General features: G+C 48.6%; 1 protein-coding gene across 1 annotated transcript in view; it reads left to right on the top strand.

Moving 5' to 3' along the window:
* The first annotated feature begins 2,981 nt into the window (after positions 1–2,981).
* Positions 2,982–11,592, top strand: part of SFXN5 (sideroflexin 5) — a 58,649-nt gene continuing 50,038 nt past the window's right edge. The window contains exons 1-3 of the mRNA XM_010142718.1: positions 2,982–3,029; positions 5,605–5,661; positions 6,513–6,578. The gene's annotated coding sequence lies outside the window, so the exon portion shown is untranslated. The remainder of the gene's footprint in view (positions 3,030–5,604; positions 5,662–6,512; positions 6,579–11,592) is intronic.

Genomic DNA, 11,592 nt, shown 5'->3' with positions numbered 1-11,592 from the left:
AAAAAAAAAAACCCAAACGTTTCAAATGTTAAAATTAAAATGTAACATTTATGCCAATCGATCTGTGAAATCTAGTGACAAAATTGGCAGCCTGCTCGAAGCATAAAAACAGTTTGAGTCTTGCGTTTCGCAGAGGGGGATGGGATTTCCTCAAGAGGGGCTCAGCCTGCCGGCGCTGGGCTCTGGCAGAGCACAGGCGGCTGCCCTTGCCTGCAGAGCCCAGCCGGGCCACGGCACCTCAGCTCAACACACTGCGTGGGTACCGGCAGAGATGCGATGGGGCGGTGGATGAGCAGGCTGCTGCCCAGCAGTCACTATGACGCTGCCTGCATACACGTCGGGGTGGGGTTTTTCACCTATACCTAATGCAAAATAATTCAGAGCGGTTTAGCTCATTGTGGAGGAGATCAAGGTCTTGCTGAAAATAATAATTTCTCTTCTGGTTGATGTAGCTACTCTGCTGACACGACCAAACCCTGTTTGTTCTTCCCCTGAGTCGCAGTTGTTTGCTTTTCTTTTTAGCCTCTGTCCTTTCCGCGCTCAGGTTTAGGTTCGACCCCAGGACCAGTTGCAGCGGCAGAGCAGGGGTAGGACAGAGGGTCTGTACGTGAAGGGAGAGTTTGTGTTTGCCCGCCTCGATTTCAGCCCAGGAGGGAGCATCATCTCCCTTTGCCGTAGGTACAAGGCAGCTGCTGGGCTGTTTTCACCCGGGGTCCTGCATTTCGTCCCAGGGGGGTGCTGCTCCAAGGTGGAAGATTTATCTGCATTCAGGAGACTCAGCCCAAGACGTGGGCAGTGAGGATGGAGCAGAACCTGTGCTGCTGTTCCCAGCTGCCACCCACCACCTTAAGCACCTTCTTTTCCCCAGACGTTTAAAAAGGGGGGGGGTCTTGTGGAGATTTTGAAGCACGTAGAAAAGACCTGGGTGTTAATCTGGGGCTGCAGGTGACTCTGGCTGACACAGGAGGCAGGACTTGGGGGTTGGCAAGAGGAGAGCTCATGATGCAAACGGGCCACAAGGCTGCTCGGAGCCACTCAAAGCCTAAGTGGTGACTTTAGCCCTGGCCTTGGGGCCACGAAGGGCAGTTCGCACCTCCTAGTCAATTAAATTTTGTAGGTGGTACTTTTCTAGTGTTTAGAAGCTTTTTTTTTTTTAATTTTGTTTTCCTTCTTAGTTATTTTTTTCCCCTGACAGTAATTAAAAGTGAAACTGTACATTTCTTGACAGACTCTTGCACATATGGAGAGTTTGCATTTAAACGTGCCTCTTTCAGTCATACAGATTTTGGGTGCTCTTTTTTATTTATTTATTTTCCTCTTTCATCTCTCCCGGCGCTCAGCTTCAGCTGACAATGTAAGTAGCTGCCTGCAGCCTTCCCTCTCCTCCGGAGCCTCATTAGCTCGCTGGCTTCAGGCGCGTAAGTCGGTCCCGGGGTGAGGAGGTTCGTCGCCTGTTGAATTCGTTTGGCTAAGCTCGGCAGCGCAGTAATTAATGAGAAGAGCTGCGTATCAAATGGGAGCAGTAAATTAGCGTAACTCGCACGGGCTGGCACTCGGCCAGCGCACAAAGTAGCTGTAACTTCACGAAAGGCTGTAGGAGGAAAAGCTGGAGGAGGAGGAGGAGAAAGGAAAGAAGATGTAAATGAAATCAGGCCTCCCAACCCTATTACCCTTTTGTTTGTTGATTTTTTTCTCTCTTATGTCCTTAAGTGTAGAAGTTGCCTCCTCTTCATCTGATGCTGCTGCAGATGTGCAGAAACGGCTTTAGCTCAGTGCTCTGACAGGGAAGTTTTCTATCTCTAGGAATAAACTTAAAGAAAATGGTGCAGAAGATGGTCTGACTGTGGCAACGAACTTACAGCCTTCTTGCCCAGATGCCTCGGAGACATTTCAGCTCACATGAGTGTCCTGAAAATAAATGTGTTTGGAATTTAAAGAGGTTCAGTCTTCAGACTCTTAACAAAGCTGCGGGTGTGATTTCGCAGCAAGAAACCCATCGTCTTCAGAAACTGCCAGATGTTTAAGGCGCAGGAGGGGAGAAAAGAATAGTGACGTTAGGAAGTATCTCATCTTACCTGTTTCTCACCCAAGAACTCATCTTTCTGTCCGTGTGTGTTGGGTTCATCACTGGGGCTGTGTTGGGTTCATCATTGGGAGTCCCCTCGCAGCCTTTTCCTCTTCTTCAACTTCTTATGCTTTAAGAGGAAAAATTGCCATGAAACAAGGTAGGAAGGAGTCTGGCAGCTCTCTCAGAACTGCATAGGTAACATAGACGTGTGTGGCTGCAGGTGCTGCGATGGGTGACCTCACAAAGCCTGTGGCATCTCGCGTTCGCACAGCAGTGGGCAGCCCCTGGCCAGGTGTGCTGGGCCAAGCAGCCATAAGCCTCCGGGAGCCAGTGGTCGGCAGCCCAAGCTCTTAACCTGAGCAGGAGTTTTTGCAGCTTGGAGTTTGTCACATCAACAATTCTCTTGAAAGAAAATGCAGGCTCCCAGAGAGGAGCACATGTGCTTCCAGGTGGCACTCCTGTCTTCAGATGTTCAGAGCGGAGTGAGTTCTCGTGCCTGAAACAGCAAAATGTGCCAAAGGAAAACAGGAAAACCCCTTTCACTGCCAATAGGGACAACTTTGAACTCCTGCCTTCATGCAGGGTTTGTGTAACCCTCCAGAAATACCTTGATTAAAGAATAGATTTTGTTTTAATGAACTAATCTTCGGACAGTGTCTTCTGCCAGACTGTGTGGCAGACAATGATTAAAGGTGCAAAGCTTTCATGGGCAGCTACCGTGGCGCACGCAGTTGCGCCACTGGAAAATTGAGAGTCAACAGGCTGAAGGGAAGTTCAATATCTGCAATGAAATAAAACCATAAATGAAGATATTTTGATCAAGTCGTTAGAAATAAGCTTGCCCAGAAAAGCACAAAGAGCAAACCCACCATACATTTGCTAATGAGCGAAATCTCTTCTCTTGCAGGTTGTTGGTCTTCTCTTGCCCAACCAGACGCTGGCATCCACTGTGTTTTGGCAGGTAACACTCGTCGGGATGGGTGGGGAACGTGAAGGAAAGGAAAGGAGCAGTTGCAATGAGACTAGAGGAGAGTCTGCTGCACGTGGCTGTTCTCCTCTAGCAAAGCTTGAGTTAACGGGTAGATGTTGTGGCTGGATATAATCAGGGAAAGGTTCGGTAGGTCTGGAAGGGGCTATAAGCAAACTATTGGCTCCGCTTTCCAGCACCTGGCAATTTATGCCGTCGCAAGGGAGATGCAAAATAGCCCAGGATCTCAAAACCAGCTTTTTGGCCCCGTTTTGTGTAAGTGATTGTGCAGTGTGTACTTCCGTGAGAAGCGTGGGTAAAGCCGTTCCCAAATCTTCGTCCGCAAAGCAAAGCCATGATGATGACTTCCGTGAAAATGCAGCTCACACACCTGCTGTTTGAAGACGCCTTGTCGAGTAGCTGGGATCTTCCTTGGTGAATTCCCGCTGGAAGTGCGATGTGTGTGCAGGGCCAGGGGCAGCAGGAGGCCCCGTACCCAGGAGTTTGGGGAATAGCTGTGGCTTGCAATGGGACCTCAGCGTTCAGTGCGCTACGGGGGCTTTGAGGGCAAAACGTCTGTGTGTAGGGAGGTGTTGGTGTTATTTCCCAATTTGGTGTATTAAAATTCTGGGAATTAGGAGAAAGGGGAGGAACTGTGCGTGTTACCCATAGTAAACATGCTGCTGAAGTAGAATTTCAGCACTGCCTGAAACGAAAGAATAAGTTATTTTCCAACTTACTGTTAGTTGTGAATGTCTTTTTGTTATCTACAGTGGAAGTGGTGATAGGGAATTCTGTGGCTAAGAAATATCAATGCAGAATGAGATCTGTCTGGTATGTTAGAAGGTTGCAGAACCAAGACAATATTGGTATGTGCCAGTAACTCACGGTTTGCTGCAGTTAGCTACAAGTTCTGGCCGTGTGGCTTTACCTCCTGGGAGTGGGACAGTGGCTGGAATCATCTGGAATCATTCACATTTTTGAAGGCAGCTCATCCTACCCGCTTTTAGATGTCTGTGATGGAAAGAGTTGGCTTTTGGAGGAGTTACTCTTGTGTGAGGAAGGAGCCAGCCCGGATGGGTGCCTTGTAAATGGCTTATGTGAGGAGCTCCTGTTGCCACCATCACAGCGGAGCTGGGAGAAACTTACTGCTTTAAAAAGATGGAATAATCCTTTTAAAACTAGAAAGTATTTCAAGTGCAGAACCAAAATGAGCCCACTCAAGGAGGAAGATGTAGCAGGCAGGTTCAGGGATCATACCCTGTCTGAGCCACCGCTGCTTGAGTGGTTCTCAGACTCTTCCCACCACGATGACGGGCACATGGGTCACCCCTTTCTGAAAAATGCAAGTTGGAGGAGGAGCAATCTAAAGAGTCATCACCCAGAAAGCCCAGGAGGGTGTCGGGTGGCCACCTGGGAAGATGATGGAGTCAAGAAGTGGGCAGTGGAGAGGTTTTCAACCTAGAGACACCTTAAACACAAGGTTAAGGACAATATCTGAGCAGTATGTCTACATGTCTCCGAAAAGGAGATTCTTCCAGGTAAATAGCGTAGGATTTAGGGACGATGCATTAACAGACGCTGGGTCCTGTAGGAGCAGGCTCGGACCGTGAAGCAGTTGTTGCTGATGTCCCAATGTCCTCAGGTTAGCTCTAGCCTGGTCGTGTGGATCTGCTAATGTATGTAGGAACTGGAGGGGTGTGTGGAATCAAAAACCAAAGAGCCCTTCATTATTATTATTTTAAATGAAAGAAAAAAGCAAGGTTTTCTAGGTCCAAAGTCCCAGGCTAGAGAGCTGGTCAGCAGGACAAACGTGCTCTTGGGCATGAACTCAGCAATGACAGATCCCTGTGTTTTAATGGCTCGTTTCACCTTCTTTCCGCACTTCATCCCTCCTCCTCTATCTCAGTTCTGGCCACAACTGAAAGTAGTTCAGTTCCGACTCCTTCTGAACTGGGAATGTGGTGTTTGGGGGCCAGAAACTGTCATTTGCCTTACACCACCAGCAGCTGCTGTGGGTAACACCCTTCAGGAGGGTGATGCTACCCATCCCCAGCTGATGCGACACTGCTTTGGTGACAAATACTCCTCCAAAAAGCTGTGGACAGAAACACCAGTTTAGTGACATCCATAGCCCTAAGATGGTCCATCTGCTCATCTCCTATTCCTCAGCTGAAGCCTCCTATGACCCCCTGTTTGAGAACCATGGAGCTTAATAAATGACTGACAAAATGGCTGCTGGGCTTCCTGCTACGTCTTACCAGGAGTATGAGTTTGGTACTGGTGAAATAAAGACCAAAAGCATAGAGGTGTCTTGTGGAGGTGGCTTGGGCCAGGAGAAGAGTTGCACGTCGAGCACATGGGGAAGCAGAGCTGCCCTCCAGGCATCAGATGCCATGGGATTTCTGCCCCACACTTCAAAGGGCCTTAAATCAGATTAAATCAGAAAAGAGGTGGCAAGTTGTGAGCTGGTCTGAAGGGAGATGAGTTTTTGCGCAGCACTCCTGTGTTTCTAGATTTTTTTTTTAATTTTTGTGGTGTTTATGCTTGTCTCTTCTTTTCTCTTCAGTGGTTGAATCAGAGTCACAATGCCTGCGTCAACTATGCAAACCGCAACGCGACAAAGGTGAGGAGATCCAACATATGTGGCGCACACAGCGTGTTAGGTCTGTTTTGACATGGAAACAGAAGTCTTGTCTCTTTGCTGTTAATAGAAACGCTGGAGTCGGCACTGTGATGAATTTATAGCTCGGCCATTCTCCTGGGTAGACTTTTAAACCTCGGCTGTAAATGGCATGAGGATCTCAGACTCACTCGAGGCACCTCAGTAACGCTCAGTGCCTTTGAGCTGAACCAGGATAGCGGTCTAAGTGGTGTGAAATGGTTTAATTTGATACGAGGATGGGCACAAAGCGAAATGGTGTCTGGGTTTTTGGCGGTGGCTCCGTGATCACGCTGCCACCTCACCAAGACTTAGTATGTGTTCCCAGCAGCAATGCTGGGAAGCAGTGGGGCTGTTCTGGTTCCCTTCCATCGCTTTGGCCTTCATTCATCCCATGCTGGGATGTGGGAAGATGGGAAGCTGAGCTGGAAACCATCCAGCTCATTGAGAGAACGTTTCAAAGACAAATCTTTAGTGTGGAGAGTTTGGGGTTCATTGCTAGTGTATAAGAATGCTAATTTTGTACCATTTGCTGAATTTCATTCACATTCTCCCTTTAAGCTGCTATTATTGTAATTTTCTGATGCCAATTAATTTTCCATTCCCTTTAACCTTGCTCATGAGGCTACAGTTTTCCTCGCTTTTGCCGCTGCTAGATGACAGACCGCGTGTCGCGGAACAATATGACAAAATTAAACCTTACTCTGGTTTAAAACAAATAAACCAAAACCAAACCAAACCAAAACAATCTTGTTTTCATTTTTAATAACCAGAAGTTTGTTTATTGAAAATATGTTTTGTTTTTCTTTCCAAAGCCTTCTCCGACATCCAAGTTCATCCAGGGCTACTTGGGAGCTGTCATAAGTGCTGTCTCAATCGCAGTGGGTAACGCTTTATATCTGTATCTTTCACTACTAAGTAACTGCTCCCTTACAGCAGCACTTTTGAGATGTTTGTCTGAATTGCCAAGTGCGTTTATCTTCTAATGACAGAATTCAGTCTACAAAACTAGCAGATATTTTAACTGGAGGTGGTTCTGCCTGTGCATGCCCAAACTTTGCAACAGAAGGAGGCTTCTGCCACTGATGGCTTCCAGCACGTCCTGTGCCGCGCGTTGCCTGGTCTCTACACCATGGCTTTGCTGCCTGGCTGAACTCAAGCTGCTCTTACTACTCAAACTACCCTCAGTACTCTCACTTCAAGGACATTGAGGTTCTGGAGCGTGTCCAGAGAAGGGCAATGAAGCTTGGACAATGCAGGGCCTGGAGCACAAGTGCGCTGAGGACCTGGGGGGGTTGAGCATGGAGAAAAGGAGACTTATGGCTCTCCACAACTCCCTGACAGGAGGTTGGAGCGAGGTGGGGGTTGGTCTCTTTTCCCATGTAGTAAGTGACGGAACAAGAGGAAGCAGCCTCGAGTTGTGCCAGGCGAAATTTAGGTTGGATTTTAGGAAAAATTTCTTTACAGAAAGGGTTGTCAGGCATTGGAACAGGCTGCCCTGGGCAGTGGTGGAGTCCCCACCCCTGGAAGGGCTGAACAGATGTGTCCAGTTGGTGCTGAGGGACGGGGGTTAGTGGTGGTGACCTGGCAGTGCTGGCCTAACAGTTGGACTTGATGATCTTAAAAGTCTCTTACAACAAAAACTATTCTGTGATTCTGTACCCACAAGTGCATTAACTGATGGTGAATGAGCCTAATCTGAGTTAAACGAGTGACTTTGAGGCTGCAGAGTGATAGTGTGACATGCTGAATGGTGGCAGCTTTTGGAGGTGTTCTCCAGGTGAGTCAGCACCTTGAATGGAAAGAACCCCAGCACTTGAAATGACATCATTCGTCGGTGGCCAGCATTCAAGCTGGAGACAGTGTCCAAGTCGTAGCTGAAGTAATCTGTTAGAGAGGAGTTTTTAACGATGGTCTCGTGGTGCAGTCATCAGGCTTTTGACCCTCAGATTCCTCAGACGCACAAGTTGGCATCTTTAACAGAGTAAGCTAATTCCCAAGGAGGCTGATACCTTTTTCAGGAGCAATTTATGGAAGTTCTTTCTTACATTGGGTTTCCAAACAAGCCTCTGAAATGTATGGTTGTGCCTTTCCTGCTGGAACATTAAAGATCCTCTAGCAGTTTGCATTTTTTGCCTTTGGCCAAGATTCTTTGGTTTTTCGCAACCCACAGACATCCTCTTCCAGACATTTATTTCCTGTGCCATGGAAGGAGGTCAGCACTAAGCCTGCTCACCACACTGCTTGTACCCAGATTCCCCAATCCACCTTTGGGGACACGGCTGTGTGGGCTTGTTTAGATTCCTTTACAAGATAGAACGTTTGTCTAGGGATCGTTAGGAGAACTGTGGAGGCAGGAACTCCTGGCTGGGAACTGGCGGTGAATGGTTTGGCACATCACGTCCACGTTGGACACCACGAAGTCTGCAGGAGTCCTGTCTCTGATCTCCTGCAGCTGGCAGACAGCTCTGGATGTAGAGTTGTGGTTTTGAGTGGAAACTGTCCGATTTATTTGCTATGCTTCTGCTGGATCATGTTCCTTACTGCTGGCTTAGCTCGGTCACTGGTTGCCAAACTGCTCCTCTGTGTCACCCGTGTTGTCCCTTCACTGCAGAATTAACCCACACTGAGCACATGGACCAGCCTTGCGTCGGTGTGAGCTCCCATGCTTCACAACCCCATGAAGATGTGGCCACACCAGCTCCATGCTTTTGCAGCTGAAGAACTATCTGAGTCCCCACCCTGCCAACCTCCATGCATCTCTTGGCAACCGTTCTCCATCTGTTGTTTCCCGGCATAGCATGGGAGACCTTCACTGTCCTCCTTGGTCCTTAGCTCAGAATTTTTTCCACCTTGTGAATAAGAAAAGCGAAGCTCTCCAGCTTGATGTGCTACTGCCGCTTACGACCTGCCTTCCAGCCCCCAGTGGAGCTGCAGCAGACGGCTGGAGACTGGGTCCATGGTGTTGGCATTAATGCTCCTCTCTGTTTTGGCAACAGGGGCAAGTAGAGGGACACGGAGGAGTGACGTTGGCAGAGTTTTGTCACCCCGAGAAGCTTTGGTAAGGAAACCACTTGGGTTTTCCCATGGTGGTTTGTACCTCTGTTAGTTGCACCGTTTACTCTCTGGTGGTGAAGGAGCTGATGGTCTGGACAGACCAGGAGGCTTGGAATAAATGCAGAAACTGAAACGATGTTGGGATTTATCTGTCCATGTAAGATGGGGACAGACTTTTTAGCAGGGCCTGTTGTGATAGGGCAAGGGCTGGTGGGTTTAAGCTGAAAGAGGGAGATTCAGACTAGAGAGAAGGAAGAAATTGTTCATGCTGAAGATGGTGAGACCCTGGCCCAGGTTGCCCAGAGAGGTGGGAGAAGCCCCATGCCTGGAACCATTGCAGGTCAGGTTGGCCCTTGGGGCTCTGAGCAACCTGCTCCAGTTGCAGACGTCCCTGCTTCCTGCAGGGGGTGGAACTGGGTGAGCTTTAAATGTCCCTTCCAACCCAAACCAGTCTGTGATTCTGTAACTTGTAGGTACATCTCCAGCAGCAGCCCCAGTGCCTGGTTATCTTGCACACCTTGGCTCTCCATCACAGAGATCTTTCCAAGCACCATGAGGAAAGACAACTCCACAATATTCTGTACTTAAAGCTTTTCGAGCTTGTGCAAGAGAAATTCTTCCTTCAGTGGTGCGGATGCCAAGAGGGTGTTGCTGCCTTCTTGTGTAAGTGCCATGATGGCCCCAGCAGACTGGGCTTCCACTGGGATGCTCTTAGTGCCTGTGAAGAATACTGTGAGCTCTGTAATAGCAGAGGGTTTGTAGCTGTGGTGCTTTGAGGGTCAGAATATTGTTCCAGGGAGGCAGGAGCTTTCCTTAGATCCATCAGTGAAGCTGATGGAGCAGAGAAGGGCAGCAGCCTTCGTGACTAATCCTCATGGTGCTGTAGACGAGCCATTGGAGACACTGCTGATGTGTTACCACGGAAGAGCTCACATCTGATAACCCTTCTTGCGTACTCAGTTCCTGATGCAGAGAAAATCCTGCAGCGGCAGTTACATTGTGAATGTCTGGATTAACAACCAGCATCTCCTCGCGTGTTTGTTGTTGGGGTTTTTTTTTTCAGATGATGATGACAAATAATATAGAAATAGCCCTGAGGTTCCTGACGTTGGATGGCAAGGCCTCAACCCTCATTAACCAATCTCTGCTGTCAGTTAGCAACAAATCACCTCCCAGTGTGAGCCTATTAGGACCAGATGACCTGAAAACAAGTGGCAGTGCCTCCAGTGCGCTGCCGCGATCCGGCATTAATTAAAGCGAGCCCCTCCCGTGTTGGCAGTTGGCGAGCGACGCGGGGAGAGGGCTGACGACATGACAGATCGGTTGACTTGTGACTGTGCTTCCCATCACCTTCGCGGTCCGTGTCTTCATCCAATGAAAGGGACAAATCAGTTGCTTTCTCATGCTTCTTGTGATTGAACTGGAAGTCTTAGCAGATCTTTGCAAATAACCTCATTCTTTTCCCGTTTGAGAGAGAGGAATTGCTGTCAGAGACCGGTGATGCTTTGCTCTTAGATCCAGAGCTGCACCCAGCACTTCTGATTTCCAGCATTTCGGGATGAGTCTTGGGAGGAATCAATATTTTTTTTTCAATATTTTTCAAAATTTCAGTCCCAGCCCAGCCCAAGTCACAGCACAGCTTCATGCAGGCAAAGCTATGTCAGGTCCAGGATCTTCTGTCTTCTCCCATGCCATACTCCAGTGAAGGGATCCCTTGAAGTGAGGCTAGAAACGACATCAGAAGGGATAACAGTCAGACTGAGAGCGGGGAACGAGGTGGAAAGGCTGATGTTACACATCTCTTCCATCTCTAGCTCCTTACATGGTGCTTCTGCACCGTCTCTGGCGCTGGACATGTGCCAAGACTTGGGCTAGGGGCTTCTCACACACTTGTGACATCTCTGAGCTTCACTTCAGGCAGACAACTTACTTAGAGGAGTCCAATCACTGTTAAGGAGCCTCGGTTTCTGTTTCTCCTTCCGTGACTGTAGTTTATTTTTATCACATCTCCCCAGCCTCCCTCCTGCCCTTTCTGTTGATCGCTTTTGCTTTGCCACTTTTCTCAATGCTGAGCAGTGATTGTTATTTTATTTTTTGAAACAATGGAGTGGATTCCTGTGATTGGGCCCTACTTTCTGATATATGGCTGCTCTTCATGATGGTGGTGCACAAAGTGCAGTTAATACCAGATACATTTCCTAAACAAGGCAAACACAGGTAGAGAGCAGTAAAAAAGCTTGAGAAAGACCAACCACGTTTTACACACTTGCTTTTTATTCCATCTCTCCCCCTTCCCCCACCACCAAATATTCTAGCACCAAGAACTAGACCGATCAGAGGGTTTGTATTTATACAGAAACCCTTTCCAGCAGACACATACACACTATTGCTCTCTGATAATTTTGTCACACTTCTAATAGGTTAAAAAAACAACATAGTCAAAACCAATTTTATTAGAATAACTGGCTTGTACCAGCACTGGCGTGAGCAGCAGGACCAGGGCAGGGATCGTCCCCCTGGACTGTGGGCAGTGGGGAGGCCACATCTCAAATCCTGGGTTCAGTTTTGGGCCCCTCCCTCCAAGAAGGACATTGAGGGGCTGGAGCATGTCCAGAGAAGGGCAACAGAGCTGGAGCAGGGTCTGGAGCACAAGTGCTGTGAGGAGCAGCTGAGGGACCTGGGGGGGTTGAGCCTGGAGAAAAGGAGGCTCAGAGGAGACCTTCTGGCTCTCCTCTTGACAGGAGGTTGGAGCGAGGTGGGGCTCGGTCTCTTCTCCCCAGGAACAAGAGACACGACAAGAGGAAACGGCCTCCAGTTGTTGCAGGGGGGGGTGGGGTT

This window comes from Buceros rhinoceros, unplaced genomic scaffold (genome assembly GCF_000710305.1).
Source record: "Buceros rhinoceros silvestris isolate BGI_N320 unplaced genomic scaffold, ASM71030v1 scaffold4799, whole genome shotgun sequence".
Classification (NCBI taxonomy): domain Eukaryota; kingdom Metazoa; phylum Chordata; class Aves; order Bucerotiformes; family Bucerotidae; genus Buceros; species Buceros rhinoceros.
This window is presented reverse-complemented; position numbering and strand designations above follow the sequence as displayed.